Genomic DNA, 11,341 nt, shown 5'->3' on the forward strand with positions numbered 1-11,341 from the left:
TCTTTTAATTACTGTTCTTATTATTATTATTTGATGTTTTTCGATTATGATAAAAATACTCAATACTGGCAAGTAGACAAAAATGTGTTATATACAACAGTCCAGAAATGAGCAAATTTCAAGTACATTTCTTTCAAATACGTATTTAACATTAAAAAAAAATACATTAATATTATTATATATTATATAAAAAAAAAGTATTTTTAATTGTATTTAAAGTGCTTATATGTATAATTATTATAGATACCTTTAAAAATCAGTTGAGTTAAATTAATACTGTTTTTAGCTTCGATGCAAAGCGAGAAGGTATTGGTTTTACTCTGATGTGTGTTTTTTTTTTATCTGTATACACTGTAACTTCTTTAATACTGGACCAATTCCTTCGAATAGCAACTCTATAAATCGCAATTTTCATCTAGTTGGTACTTTGGGGGGGGTAAAAGTTGAAAAAGTTTAACTCTTCACAGACGAAAGTTGAAAAAACAAAAAAAAACCGTACGAGTTTTTAAGTTAGAACTTTTACTGGCTATAGCTTCGAGAAAAAGAGTCGGATCGAGTTGAAATTTATAAGAAATATTTATTTAGTATGCCCGCGCACGTCAGTTATATCAAATTTGAATTTAACCCAATGCCCACCCCCCTAGGGGGGGTACAGGTTTTTTTGTTTTTCGGAGTTTTTAGCCGTAATTTTAAGACCTTTGGGTTGAAAATTTGCCAGTAGTTGGAACTCATATGTATCCATAACATATTAAACGGAAAAATAATTCAGCAATACAGTTTTTTTTTAATAGCCGGAAAACTGTGTTTTCGCAGATTGCGTATATTTTAACAAAAAACACTTAAAATCTTAAAAAAATTGTTATCAAATCATTAAAACAATTAATACAAAGTTTTGTACATCTTGCTTTCAGACAGCAGCACAAAACAAATAGCCGACCTGATTTCTTTACCGTTTAAAGAAAAAAAAACCAGTACAGTGGCCAGTGCAGTGGGGTCGGGGCAATATGGTACTATAATGCGCGCAAATTCAAACGTTCAAAAACACAAATAATACATCGAGGTAAAACGAAAAAAACACATGTTGTTCATAAAAAAAAAAAATAGTAAAACTATAAAAATTGTATTTGTAAAAGTCATCCTTGTCCTTTACGAAAAAATTTAAAAAATGTACAACGCTAACAGCTGTTTGTCTTTTGTTTATATTTCAAAACACTTTTAACACAAGTTTTATTCAAAATTAAAAATGTTAGTAGAATACATTTAAAATCTAAATTAAAACTATTAGTGTGCTTATATATGTAATATCTATAGACAAAATCGCTTTCAGATAAACACTTCGAAGCGTATCTGTAGATACATATAAAATCACTGTCAATAATTTGCTTAAACTAGTATGTTTAGTATAAGGTGGATCCAATTAGGGCAAAGTAATTTTCCCGCTTTGTTTTGTTTTTTCATACTCTTTTCAAATGTTACTTTTTGAGTTATACTGCGTTGATCTAAGTGTGCGAAATACTATTGTAACCTAACCTGCGCGATTGTAGACATCATATTAACGCATTAAAAAAAAGTGATACATATCACTTTTTGTTAATGCGTTTTGGCGGTAGATAATATGATAACAATTTGTTTTAACAACCCGATAGTAGGAACGGTATGTTGTTTACACAAATAACCAACAACCAACACTACCACAGTAATGGTTACAAAGATATGATAACGTGTTATCAACCATGTTTGAAATACATGGTTACACATGTATATTCGATCGAAAACAGTTGTTTTAAAATTTAACCGTACTATATAACGCGTAATCAAGTAATATTTATGAAAACATTTAGTACATAAGTTCGTTTTTAATACTTGACCCGATTTATAGGTATGACAAATTACAATGTATACAAATAGTTTTTAATTTCTTAAAAATAAAATGATTTTCGCTGCAAACATATTTATAATTCTTTTAAGTAGTAAAATTACATAATAACTTGTTTTCCTACATACAAAAATGGCTCACATTTTTCTCATGAGGAAATGGTATTAGTTGTCTCATTTGGAATACGTATTGTAAATTGTTTTTAGAAAAGTTTTATATTGTTTTTTTTACAAATACTTCTTTAAATTATAGAAAAAACTAAACAAACATTTCAAAACTACCATTAACAACTAAGAGGTCCCGATTTTGATTTTTGTTGAACAAAAAATAAATAATTAATACCTATTAATATATTAGTGTACGAAGTAAATATTTATATAATGTGGGGCTGCATGTAGTTGTGTTATGTATAAGTCTATCAGCTCAGATATGTTAGCTAAATGGTACTTAATTGCAAAAATTCAAGTGAAGTCCCTTTAAAATCAAGAAAAACTCTTAAAAAATTTATATATTTTTCTACTTGAAACTACGCCATGTTGTAAATTTTTGGAAAATGGTCAAACTATTTCTAAAGTTTTGGAATATTCATTCTCTAAAAGCGTAGGAAACTATTTGTTGATCTCCCTTTTTCCAGAAGGTACTTTTGGAATAATGGAACTATAATAAATTCGTTTCGATGCCAATCTACAGATGTCACATAAGGAATTAATAATTAAAAAAACTCTATATTTATTACGCCATTTTATAAACTATGCATTGATTATAATGAGTAAATGATGAAAATAAATATAAGAAATAATGATGGTTTAATTTGAACTCTAAGTGCCAGGCTAAACTTTAGTAATAGAGTATTTGATTAATTGTGTTTACAATTGTATACGACACTAAAAGTGTCAAAAAGGCTCGTGAGGAATTGAAATTTAATAAACAAATTCATGTTCGGCGTATGGATGAAACTCGTTTGGGGTGAAATTAGGTTGGAAATTCTGGGAGACAGAGATGCCTCTCATAGATGTAAAGTTGTAGCACATAAGAAGGAAAATATATTAGACGTGTATTTTTCAAATAACATGTTTTCATGTAAAACTAAAAAAATATCATTGTGACCTAAATACGAATTTATCGGTTTGAAAAAAACAAAAAGCAACAAATATTATGTTGCTATTACACATTTTATAAAAGCGATACCAAGTTATCTGATTTGCTGTACTATACAAATGGAGAATGCTTAACGCTAAAAATATTTCGGTTTGAAAAACAACAGAAATTATAATTTTGCCAACATATTTTATAAAACCATACCATACTGTCTGAATTGAATATACGTGTACCTAGAAAAGTAGAGCTTTTGATTTTTAACGGGTAATAATCGAAACCAACGGGTATCCGAAATAATGGGATACTCTTTGATTCGAATAAGTATCATCTGTTAATGAGTACCGTAAAATGGGGTAACTTTGTTTTTTCAAACATGGTTGATAACACGTTATCATATCTTCGTAACCATTACTGTGGTAGTGTTGGTTGTTGGTTATTTGTGTAAACAACATACCGTTCCTACTATCGGGTTGTTAAAACAAATTGTTATCATATTATCTACTGCCAAAACGCATTAACAAAAAGTGATATGTATCACTTTTTTTTAATGCGTTAATATGATGTCTACAATCGCGCAGGTTAGGTTACAATAGTATTTCGTTTGTAAAATTACGTGACCGCTGAGCATAAATTAAGGTCTGAAAATTGTACTAAAATTGGGTCTAATAAGCTAGGCTTACTATTTAGATATAGGACAAAAATAAAGATAAAAAGAACCCTTTTAAACTTCTAAAAACTTTAAGAAACTGTTTATAGTAAATCGTAAACATACAGTACAGTTAAGCAATATTATAATAATAAAACTAACTAACACAGCAATAACTGACTTTAAAGTACTGACAATAATACATAAGAAGAACTTGTGTACTATTATACAAATTAGTGAATTGACGTAAACGGATAAAAAATAATACGTAGTGATGACAAAATAGTTAATACAAAGGAAACTGCGTATCGGGAAATAGATAACCTAAATAAAAATATCAAATATATACAAATGACGTCAGAAAATAAAGAATGACAACATACAAAAATATACTAATTTAATAAACATATAATATAAAACAATAAAATGAACAACAAATAAATATGTAATTAATAATAATAATGGTCGATAACAAGTCTTAGAAAAATATATCGTGTATAGGATAAATATACAAAATGTATTTTTTTTGTAAAATATATTATTTTTGTTCATATTGCTGTAATTATTGGTCTCGGCATTAATTTTATTATTTTATTTTTCATAATAATTTAGAACCTTTTGAAAATATTATGATGTTTTATCATTATTATTACTTTTCTAAATAATTCATCTTGAAAACCCGGTTTAGGTCGTGCTATTTATTGAAATAAGAATTATACATAGGTACCTACATATATTTTGATGTGTTATTTTGTATACTTGTTCAAATAGTGACTTGTTAAGTACACACCAATATCCTACTAATATATATATATATACACACACAAAAAACAAAACAGTATCTTTTAAATCGACCTAGTTAAATTATTTTTCCTTTACAAAGTTATAAGAATAACAATATTAAAAACAAATTTTCTATCCATACCGAGACCCAAAAATATGTGTCTTCGGCCCATACCTATACATCATCAATATTCACATTATTTTTGTGTAATCTTAATAATGATTTTGTTTAATAGAAGGATAAAATATTTTTCATCTGTAATTTTTTTTGATTTACAAAAGTTGTCGTACACTATTAAAAATTTAACATATAATTAAAATATAAATCCTAATATACATTTAAGTTATAATTAATAGTAGCAGTACTAGTACGTACTGTTAACACAGAATGAGAATAATAAAGTATTGTCAAGCTTCCTACAAAGTACTGAATTTCAGGTCTCAAAAAAACATCACTTTAATAAACAATCTCTTCTGTAGTATACAGAAATTGTACAATAAATTAACTATGCAATTTTTTTTTTTTTTTAAATAACCCCAAAAATGGCTGACTTGTAGAGTTTAGACCCTTTAAATCCTTTAAAATTAGCCATATTTTAAATATTAAACCCAGTAAGTAAAAACCTGTTCGAATGTTATACTATCTTCGTAGAATGAGAATAGTAAAGTACTTCTAAGATACCGATAAAATAAGGACGCAAATTTCCAGTTTTCAACCAACATACACAATTGTTCTGTACTAATATTTATTACCCTAATTTTCGCCGTATTGTGAAAATAATAATAATGGTTTTTGGTGAAGTTACGTTTGCTTTTTCCAGGGACAACCACTCATATCCACTTTTAACATTATTATCACTTTTAAAAGTGGATCTTCTAACATTTCTTTGTAATTTTTTTCAGTGCCTAAACGTTGACATATTATATAATTATTTAATAATTTAACAAGGTATGCAATCTATCATTTCTTTTTCTTAATGTTTTCCAAAACACTTTAACAACGATTGGCTAAAGGTATGTGTTATAGACCCTTCAAACCCTTTGAAATATTCCTAACCTACTCTAATCTACCTTTACAGGCTTCTGAGAGGTTTTAAGATTTATTTTTCATAAACTCGCCTAGTAAAACATGTTCAAATGTTTTCTTACCCTTTAACACATAATAATAATCGTAAAGTTCTGCCAATTTATCTATAAGGTCGTTTATTATAAGTTTTACCAAGAACATCCGAAAATTAAACTCATATCCATATTGGCTACTCTAATTTATTTTAATTATACTATTACTCTAATATATATAATTATAAGTTGTTTTCCACGTACCTTGTTTCTGGTCCAGCGACGATCTTGGAGTAGCAATCCTGCGTAGATTAAGTTAATTTATTACTCAACTTTTTATAGAGAAATACACTTATGCCTACTCTAAATCAGTCGTCCCTTTTAGGCACTGAATGTGGTGATGAATACTGTATATGATACTAAACTCAATATATATATATATATTTGTGTGATTTTTACATTTATCAAACAGTTGTTTGCGTGACAATACCTAGCCTGCTGCATATCCCCCTGATAACAGACTTTTAATTGTATATTAGAGGACTACACAACAACCTTGCCTATAAACAAAGTTATTCACGCTTTGGTTCCACACATAGCTACTGGTCTTAAGGACCGACCATCACTCCGCTCCGGGAGGACTGCGCAAAGCTTTCCTTATGGACACTATAATAACTCAGCTATCGCAAGTTATCCAACAGCATTGAGCACGCTCAGCGTAGTCAATCGTGAAAACATTGTTGACAATTATTGGTAATTTTTTATAAAAAAAAATGTTGATTACATAAATTTGTTTACACGTGTTTTAAGTATATGTTAGTAGTACGTCATGCCTAAAGTCTGAAAATAAATATTTAAAGAACATCTGCTGTGGCCTTATTATAATATCAAGTTCATAATCAATTTTTTAAACACCTTATGTATTATAAAAAAAAAAGTACGTATTCGATACGGTTATACTATTATAAAATGTAAACTTTAATACAAGAATTTCAAAACTTAAAGCCCGATTTGTGAAATCGTCGCGTATTGAAATACTTAACAACGATATAAAACAAAATTGTTGAGATAATTTAGCAGATAGACAAAACTATAAAATATAATAGTACTTTAAAATAATTTATGAAAATAATTAAAAAATATTCAGTTTTGTTATTATAAAACTGTCGATTTAAATACAAATCATTGAACACACTAAAATAATAATTTTGAAACAAAAACCAATTTGTAATTACGTTTAGTTCTTAAAGTAAAGGGACTAATAATATTTAATTATGAAATTACATCATTTTTTTAAAATTACATTAAATAAAAATTTCCAAATAATTAAAAAAGGTCTCAAGTGATTAAATGATTATCAGCTAATAATCTAAATCGGGTTTATTGATATATATACGATTATTGCTGTAACATTTAAACTTACACACAGATTAATAAATAGCATCTCATATCAGAGCTTTTATCAACAACACAAACAACAAATAAGGTTCTAAAACTGGTTTATTCTTATCAAGACCATAGTGTAGCCAGCCAAATGATACAAAATCACTTAAACGTGATCAACTTGTTGTCAATTCTATTTACTGAAGCAATGTAAACTAATGAAAAATCTTTAAAATCTAACACATTAAACAGTGTTATATTTTACAAAAAACGTTTATAGTTTTACTTTTGGTCGAAACCCAGTTTACATTAAAATAATTTTTATATAGATATAGGTAGAAAAACGACGTAACTGTAGTTGTAATAGTTAATTGTGCATTCATGAATTATTACCATTTTAGTGAGAGAAAAATTTAGTTTAATGAAAAATGTTTAATTACAGATTTTTATATTTTTTGTACTTATTTTTTTGTGACACAACAGATGTAGTCTATAGGTTTAGACCCGCATTGCCAAGTCTAAAGAATAACCTCATCAAATGTTTAAGTCATTAGGTATCCAGTTATGGGAATTGAATGAGGTTTGTTTTTTGACAATTTATACCAAAAAGTCCAAAAAAATTTCGACTACTTAGGGTGGTCCGATTTTAATTCCGCGAAGAGATATGAGTTCTTTGGCTACTAGAATATGTCAGAAACGGATTTTTAATTTTTTACGTAAAAAAATTGTTTTTAATAATAACGACTTGTTAAATCGTATTTATTTAATTAAAAGAAACTGCATTTTTTTAATGAAAATTGAAAATCAATCCCCTTAGTTTAACGTTTAAAAGAAAATGGAATTATTACACATGGTATGGATTTTAATAATTTTTCCTTATCATTTCCTAAAATCTTTTTATAATATAATAAAGTTCTTATTATATGTTGCTATGAAGTGCGAACACTCAAAATCTTCAAATAAAAAAACATACCTAACATGGTGTACGAATATTATTTACCGAAAACAAGTGGTTTTTTAAAACGTATTCGGTATGGTTGTATTATTTATGTTATGCTTCGAAACTATGTTTATTACGGTTTTATAAGAGTAATATTTTTTTCAACATAAAAGATCAACTCGAGAAAAATGTGTTTAGTTTATAAACAAACTTAAAAATGTTTATCATTTGGTATTTTTTGTAAATATTATGTTATGAATCATAAAAACATATTATTATTAGGTTTTTAGCTTTGATGCAGAACGTAAAAGATAGGTGTTCATTTTACAATGATCTACTTTTTTTTATTTATTTGTTTTGTATCTGTATCCACGATAACTACCAAATTAGAATTTCGATGTAGTATTGTATATCAATTTAAAATAAAATAAATATAAGAAGGAATTTCACAGCCAACTCCAACACTATATTATGGTATTTGTTTTAAATTAAGTAAATTGTAATAAAACATGTTTGAGACATTTGGGAAAACCACTCACACACACATTAGATGTCTAGGCTTTGAATGCCAAAAACAACATTTTCTATGGAGTAAAGATATAGTATCTAATCAAAATCAATTATATGTTTATATTTGTCATAAAATATAAATTTAAACAATTGACACGGCTTACCGCATTTCCATAGACATTTTATAACAAAGTATTGATAGTAAGAGAAGGAATCAGAAGCAAAAACAAATAGCTGGATTTGATTAGATAATTAAATAATACATTTTTTTATCCGGTGAATACTATTTTTACTGGTAGATAGTTATGTAATGGACATATAATATAATTGATAGTTAACAAAATATGATATTTGGAATACATTGTTATTTGAATATTATAATGGTTCAAAGACAATAATGATTAACAAAGAAATACATTTTTAAATTTATACAAATTAGTAAGCAATTTTTTTTTCCGAATGTGACAGGGATCTTGGATATTGCAGCTTATTTGGTAAAAACAGTTGTCGTTAGCGGGCTTCAGTAAATCTGTCGCCTGCCTGTCCTGTAACTTTGAATAGGAACCGAAATACTTATTTTGTCTAATTTATTGTTATTTTAAGTATCAAAGACTTCCTATGAAATATCGGGTGACCTAAAATATTGAATGATAATTGACATATTTTAATTTTGTTCCAAAAGCGATTAATTTTATTTTAGCCACAAGTAATATTTTTAAAATAACATTATTTCTAGATAAACAGATTTATATATTATGCTCACTAACATGGAAAACTTATTTTTATTTTCAACAATGTAAGGCATTTGTAGCATTTTATACACATTTTAAGCTCTATTGGGAATCATTTTAAAACTTCTAGTATATTGATAAAGCACAAATGCTCATATTAACTTTCAGCTTACAGTCATTTGAAAAACGAAAAATAAAAATCTATATTGAAAATATTATTATTGAACATATATAAATTATAGCAAAGTATCAAAGACTTACTAGGAGTATTTGGTTCAGCTGAAATATTGAATGATAAATTACATATTTTAATTTAGATCCAAAAATGAATAATTTTATTTTAGCCACCAGTAATATTTTTAAATTAACATTATATCTAGATAAGCAGATTTATATATTCTGCTGATCAACATGGAAAACTTATTTTTATTTTCAACAATGTAAGGCATTTGTAGCATTTTATACACATTTTAAGCTCTATTGGGAATCATTTTAAAACTTCTAGTATATTGGTAAAGCACAAAACCTCATATTAACTTTCAGCTTACAGTCATTTGAAAAGCGAAAAATAAAAATCCATATTTAATTTCACTTATTAAACATATATAAATTATAGCAAAGTATCAAAGACTTACTAGGAGGTTTTGGAGGAACTTGCGGAGGTTCTGAAATATCGAAAATAAAATGAAATATATTTTTCTATCCTGATGCATCATGTATAAATTTCATATTTTAAGTTTGATCCAAAAGCTTTTATTTTTATCTTAGCCACAAGTAATATTTTAAAAATAACATTGCTAAAAAACATATAATTTTATTTATGACTACAGTCATTTTTATCAGCGGAAACACAAAAAAAAGTGTTGTATTTATTTATTTATTAACAGTACCTAAAAACATTCCTAAATTTGTCATTTTCAGCTTCCTATTTAGGTAATATGTGTTAGAAATTGCCTACTTAAATATTGTTTTAAAGGTAGGTTAAGTCATTTGAAACTACTATTACACTTTATCGAAAAACAAAAAAAAAAAATTGATATCAGATTAATAAATAAAAATAGAGCAATTTAATTTTAAACTTACCTCCATCAACACCTAAAACATGAAAAATAGATTTGTATAACTTTTTATTTTACATTTGTATGATTATTATTTTTTTATGTACCTGTATACGTTGACATTATAATGAAAAATATGGATATTACAATCATAATAATCTTTTTAAAATTATTATGATTGTAATACCCATATTTTTTTAGAAATTATACTCTAATAGTATCTTAAAATGTAAGAATTTTGAAATGCAAAATTAAATATGAACTTTTGGATTTTAAGCTAAAGTCAAACTCCAGAGATGTCCAATATAATACTAGAGAAACAGCACATTTTCTTACATTATATACAGAGATACGTGCTACACAACATTGTTTGTCTCATTTGTTAAGTGGAGGGAGTGTACATTGTTCATTGTTAATGTATTATTGTTGCGTATGCGGTATGTGTTCATTGTTTGCGAAAATATTTGGCCAAAAAAGTATATTTTGTGTATTAATGTTGCAAATAAAAAACGTGTAAAAAAACCACAAAAATTATTGTTTTTGGTTCTGTAACCTAGTTTAATATAGCTAAACTATACCTTTTTTTAAGCAACTTATTTATTTAAGTGTCCCATCAAATGAATAACATATTATGAATCATGTTAAGTTTTTCAAGTACTAGTGGTGTAAAATGTATAGTTTACTCTGTTACCGTTAGATTCAAAACATACAATTAAATCATTATTCTAAGGACTAGGAATGATTAACAAAGACTAGTTAATGTCTAAAATGTAATTTATTTTAGTTTGATATCGTTCGACGAAAAAATATACGATTCAATCAGTATTATAAAGGGCTATGAATGATTATTAAAGACTAGTCAATGGCCGAAATAAATAAATTTATTGATATTGCCGTGTTACTATTTTTTAAAATTTTGTATACAGCGTGCAATAATGCTATGAAAAAAAATTACAACAGTTCTAAATACCGATGTAAACAGTCTGAACCCAGAAAATACCATTAACCCTTTTTTACATTACATTATGTTTTTTTGGCTTAGTTTAAGAACCTAATGTATGAAAACTAAAGTGAAAACAGATCTATTGCAATGGTAAATCTGTTATTTCACCGCCGTATTTGAAATTAATTATTTTCTTATTAAACATTTTTTAGACACCCGTTGACTTAACATAACTTTCTTACGGTCATAGTATGATTTCCCTCATTGTTTTGGATTTTCCATAATAAGCGCAGTGTTAAGTCCCACTCTAAATG

At 26.8% G+C, this 11,341-nt stretch overlaps 1 long non-coding RNA gene across 1 annotated transcript; it reads right to left on the minus strand.

Annotated features, from left to right (window-relative positions):
- Positions 1-8,574: 8,574 nt before the first annotated feature.
- On the minus strand, positions 8,575-10,593 carry LOC126845369 (uncharacterized). Its single transcript, XR_007686770.1, has 4 exons — positions 10,110-10,593; positions 9,662-9,691; positions 9,288-9,305; positions 8,575-8,846 (listed from the first exon to the last, which is right to left on the minus strand). It is a non-coding gene; the product is annotated as an uncharacterized LOC126845369 (long non-coding RNA).
- Positions 10,594-11,341: the final 748 nt, after the last annotated feature.

Source organism: Adelges cooleyi, unplaced genomic scaffold (genome assembly GCF_023614345.1).
Source record: "Adelges cooleyi isolate 19-005CV unplaced genomic scaffold, UGA_ACOO_1.1 ACOO_flye_CR_arks_rails_tigmint_CR_PRNA_784, whole genome shotgun sequence".
Taxonomy (NCBI): domain Eukaryota; kingdom Metazoa; phylum Arthropoda; class Insecta; order Hemiptera; family Adelgidae; genus Adelges; species Adelges cooleyi.